We start from the raw sequence: 5,635 nt of genomic DNA, 5'->3' as shown, positions 1-5,635 counted from the left end.
GTAGGAATTCGTGGTATAATGTTGTCTAGCACTCAGGATGGATGGAAACTCTAATGTGGTATTCTTGTATAATATAAGTTATATGATAGACAGTCTGGTGCTGGAGGTGCCGTGTGGTGAGGAGCTGCTCAGTAGAGACGTTCGGTGAGTAGCGTGTTGAAGGAGGTAGATGTGCAGGAGCTTCGTTAGAGAAGATGTTGCCTGTTGCTGGCCTACTGGTTGAATGAATGCTGACAGCGTGGAGCTTGCTGGAGGAGGTGTTGCGTGTTCAGGAAGATGGGCAGAATGAGAGTTGGTTGGTGAGGAAGCTCAGAGAAGGACAGCTGGTGGGTCGCCATGCTCGCTGGCGGGAGCGAGGACCGCCAGGCAGCGGCGGAGGAGGTGGTGTTGCTTGTTCAAGAAGAGAGGCCCGAATGAATCTCAATGGAGAGACAGAGCTTATATACCCAGCAGCCGTGAGTCCTCTATGAGTCATGTTGGGAAAACCCGAGAAAGTCGCCGGTCTCTAGTTCCGTTGCTAGGTTATGGTAACATCTGCTGTCGCCGCTCGCTTGGTTGCTAGGATACGGCGGCGCATCGGAATGCGGATACACAGTTGTAGGGGAGACGTCCACTACAATACTCCCCCTTCCCTCCAGGCGGTGTAGGAGACTTGTTGTCTGTAGAGTTGCTTAGCACATGTGAGGCAGACCGGGCGGTGCATGCCTCATGTGAGACAACGGCGATGGCGTAAATGAGCCGATCGCTGAAATACAACTGTCTAGATACACACTATCTGTGGGAGAAGGGAGAAAAAGGGTGTGTGGAGGCGATGAATGTTGTGCTTCCCTCATGACAGGTACAGGGTAGTCAGATGCGCCTGCTGGGGTGTGTGTGGGCCTGGGTCAGGAGCAGGGGCTGCGTCAGCAGAAGCGGAATAGGGCTCGTGACAGCAGCTGGGTCCACGACAGTAGCAGGGTGCAGGACATTAGCAGGGAGTACCTGAGGGAGAAAAGAGGGGTGTGTGTGTGGGTCCGCACTCAGGAACAGAGGCCGCGTCAGGGGCGGCAGGGGTTACTGCTGGGCCGGGGTCGGCGTCTGAGGCAGGACGGGTATTCTGGGGTCGGTAGGATGTGGTGCTTGGGGCAGGAAGAGGAGCCGGTGTCTGCTTGAAGACTGGGAGCGTGATCAGTGTCTCCTCCATCCTGTGTGAGTGCTAATCTCCGCGAGTCACCATTTGTAGGAATTCGTGGTATAATGTTGTCTAGCACTCAGGATGGATGGAAACTCTAATGTGGTTTTCTTGTATAATATAAGTTATATGATAGACAGTCTGGTGCTGGAGGTGCCTTGTGGTGAGGAGCTGCTCAGTAGAGATGTTCGGTGAGTAGCGTGTTGAAGGAGGTAGATGTGCAGGAGCTTCGTTAGAGAAGATGTTGCCTGTTGCTGGCCTACTGGTTGAATGAAAGCTGGACAGCGTGGAGCTTGCTGGAGGAGGTGTTGCGTGTTCAGGAAGATGGGCAGAATGAGAGTTGGTTGGTGAGGAAGCTCAGAGAAGGACAGCTGGTGGGTCGCCATGCTCGCTGGCGGGAGCGAGGACCGCCAGGCAGCGGCGGAGGAGGTGGTGTTGCTTGTTCAAGAAGAGAGGCCCGAATGAATCTCAATGGAGAGACAGAGCTTATATACCCAGCAGCCGTGAGTCCTCTATGAGTCATGTTGGGAAAACCCGAGAAAGTCGCCGGTCTCTAGTTCCGTTGCTAGGTTATGGTAACATCTGCTGTCGCCGCTCTCTTGGTTGCTAGGATACGGCGGCGCATCGGAATGCGGATACGCAGTTGTAGGGGAGACGTCCACTACAACCTCCTCTCCATATGCAGGCTGAGGCGAATTTTCTTGTATTTGGATTGTTCCACCTTTTCTATTCTATTGTATTTGGTCAGGATTCTTCCTCTCTTTATTAGTGTTTCTATATGGTGATCTTCCATATTCGTATCTGTATATGTATATTTTACTTTTCCTTCCCTGATCTCCGCCAGTAGTCTCTCGGTTGAAAGTAGGCCTATTTGGGGGGCTGAGCAGGTGTAAAACCTAATACCGGCTTCCTCCCCGAGGTCCTGATTCTCAGTCATTTTTCTTGGTGACGGTGGTGGAGCCATGATTCCCGTTTTAATCTTTTTACGGGTGCTATATACGAACGCTTTTTCATGTTGTATAACAGGTTCATGTTGTGAAATGTGTTCCTGCTCCTCTTCGTCTTCTTCCATTCCCTCTTCGCTACTTTCTGATTGGGGAGGTTTGTCGGTAGTGGCTTGTGATTCGGTGACTTGCGCCTGACTGGTGGTTTCTGCTGGTTTATAGATCAGGTTAAAGATTTCTGATGAGGGGACGTCGTTGGGGAATTCCATGTCTGGGAGGTTATTTGCCGCAAACATTTCCTTTACCCTTTTAGCAAAGCATCCTGGTTTGGCAATATTCAAGAGGTGGGCGTGTATTATTGCCGTCATGATCTTAACCGATAGTTGACTTCCCAGGTTGAGCACTATAGGTTGAGCTACCTTTTCAAGGACTTTAGTTGTTTCCTTTGTTAATTTTGTTACAGCCGAGTAGGTCCTGTTTTACTTTTCCTGTGCTCTTTCCTTTTCAATTTTCCTCTTTTCCTTTACAATCTCTTTCCTTGCTGGACAGCATGCTGCCAGTGTTCTGTGGTCCCCTTGGCAGTTCAGGCACCTAGGAGTTGCACTGCTTGTGCACTCCCGGATTGTATGTCCCTCCTCCCCGCATTCGGAGCAGTATTTTGTGTTTTTGTTAGGGCAGTCCGTGGCTAAGTGGGTATATTTGTAGCAATTCCAGCAAGGTGTGATGGGAAAAAATTCTTCCTCTTCAACTTGATTGCTGCCTATATGGTAGTATGAGAGACAGAATCCTTCCTGTATTGCTTTTTGTGCCATTCCTATGTCCTGAAACCTAATTTTCAGCATAGATGGTAGTTTGCGATCACCACGAGGTCAGGTCTTAAATAGCGGGGGCTAGGCGTGGCTTAGTAGTTGACCCCCGCTCCGTGATGTATGGCGGCACTGGTTGACCTAGACCACGAGGCATACACTGGGGAATTCGCGGCGGTCGACAAAATTAAGAAGAAAACCCAGAAATTCAAGACGTGGGTTGGGTCAAACGATGAGCAAGACAGGAGGATGTATGCAAGAGCCAGAAACCAAGCAAAGATAGAGTGTAGGAGGGCTGAAAAGGAGTTCCAAAGGCTGGTTGCACGCGAGGTCAAGTCAAACCCAAAGGCGTTTTACCGCTATGCAAAGTCGAAATTGAAAACGCGAGTAGGAGTATCAGACCTGAGGCTTGAAGATGGTAGTTACGCAGATTCTGACCAGGATAAAGCTGAGGCATTGAACAGCTTCTTTTCCTCAGTGTTCACAAGAGAGGATGCAACTAACCTTCCTGCGTTTGAGGACAGACGGTTCGACACAGCACTGACCCACATTGTGTTCACAGAAGAGGGTATTAGAAATAAACTGTCCAGGCTAAAGGTCCATAAGAGTCCTGGACCTGACATGGTGCATCCTAGAGTGCTAAGGGAGCTGTGCAACGAGCTTGCAGAGCCCCTGAAGATTCTGTTTTGTAAATGCCTGGATGAACAAATGGTCCCCAGTGAATGGAAAGTGGCTTATGTGAGTCCTATCTTCAAGAAGGGCGATAGTCACTCCACGAACAACTATAGACCGGTGAGCCTGACCAGCATAATATGTAAAGTACTTGAGAGTATTATCAGAGATGCAGCGATGGAACATCTACTACGAAACAACCTTGTAAAAGATTGCCAACACGGTTTTATGCCGGGGCGCTCTTGCTTGACACAATTGCTCAAGGTATTAGATATTTGGACCCATATTCTAGAACGGGGTGGTAATATCGACAATATTTACCTAGATTTTGCCAAGGCTTTCGACAGTGTACCCCACGAAAGGCTGAAAATCAAACTGGAAGGGTACGGAATTCGGGGAAATGTCCTAGCGTGGATAGAAGACTTTCTACATGACCGCAAGCAATGTGTGGTGATTAATGGCACGAAATCGTCATCTGTACCTGTAACAAGTGGGGTACCGCAGGGTAGTGTATTGGGCCCGCTGTTGTTTGTTTGTTTCATAAATGATATGCCTGACGTTGTACACTCCTCCATACAAATGTTTGCCGATGACGCCAAGTTATTTCGGGAAATTAAGAACCAAGCGGACTGTGAAGAGCTGCAGAAGGACCTCTGTGGGCTCCAGGAATGGTCGAAGGAATGGCTGCTGAGATTCAATGTCACGAAGTGTAAGAGGATGCACCTGGGGCGTACCAACGGTAAGGAGGCGTACCATATGTCCCAACGGGATGAAGAAAATGTACTAGTTGAGACTGTGTGTGAGAAGGACCTAGGTGTGTATGTTGACAATGAGCTGAAGTTCTCGGGCCATTGTGAGAAGAAGGTAAATCAGGCAAATAAATTATTGGGTCTTATAAGAAGGTCGTTCAGATATCTAGACGGTCCGTCCCTCGTGACGATCTTCAGGAGTGAAGTGCTTCCCCATCTGGAGTACTGTCACCCCATCTGGTCCCCGAGATATGCTAGGGACTGTCAGTTGGTTGAAAATGTTCAAAGGAGGGCCACCAAACTGGTGCCTGCACTTCGGCACCTCAGCTACCCTGAGAGATTGGAGCACCTGAACTTGCCTAGCTTATACTATAGACGGGCAAGGGGGGACCTAGTTGAGGTGTATAAGCATCTCAGGGGGCACTACTCAGCTGAGTGTCCTTACTTGGAGCTGGCGGACGCTCGCCCCACAAGGGGTCACAGCTCAAGATTGAAGAAGCCGCAAGTCCAGAAAACCGTGAGGGCAAACTTTTTCGGAGTGAGGGTTGTAAACTCTTGGAACAATCTACCAGAGAGTGTTGTGACGGCACCGAGTGTGAGCTCTTTCAAGAGAAGACTTGACCAACACTGGAGTGGGTTCAGGTACATTCAGGAGCCGGTGCATGCCCAGTATTTGCCAACAGTGCGTGACAGAGACGTGACCGATCGCCCGGGCGGCTAGCAAGCCGATCAGTGGCGAAGAGGATAAAAGTAAAAGTATGTAGGGGAGAAATCCAATACAATGTCATTCTCCAATTGTTACATTGTCAAACTATGTGTAGACTGTCGGTTTATTGTTCACATCTGTCAACTTCATAACTTATGTCAATCACTTCCGTTGACATGACCGAACAGTTATTTTAGATTGTCATTCGGTATGTGTTCTGTCATTTGGTTATGAAATTTGTCAAATAGTTATGTAACAATGTCTCAACGGATATGTGAAAAGGTGTATTAGAGAACCTTACAAGGATAAAATTTCCTCACTTGCTATAAAAATATCACACTGAATAAAAAATTACATTTTTATACCATAACAAAATATCTAACATCATGTGTTTATTAAAAAGTAAAATATACCTGATATTTTATACAAGGTGAACTGACTTATCTTTTATATATGAACTGTACGAACGAGAGTTTAAGCAAATTACTCTTAAATATCTAAGATACAGAGCATTTATTTTATTAAATGTATATTTATAAGTCTTATGTATGAAATTTTTTGCAATAGAAATTATGCATTTATTTATA

The sequence above is a fragment of the Homarus americanus genome, unplaced genomic scaffold (genome assembly GCF_018991925.1).
Source record: "Homarus americanus isolate GMGI-L3 unplaced genomic scaffold, GMGI_Hamer_2.0 scaffold46197, whole genome shotgun sequence".
Lineage (NCBI taxonomy): Eukaryota > Metazoa > Arthropoda > Malacostraca > Decapoda > Nephropidae > Homarus > Homarus americanus.
Note: the sequence above shows the minus strand (reverse complement) of the source record.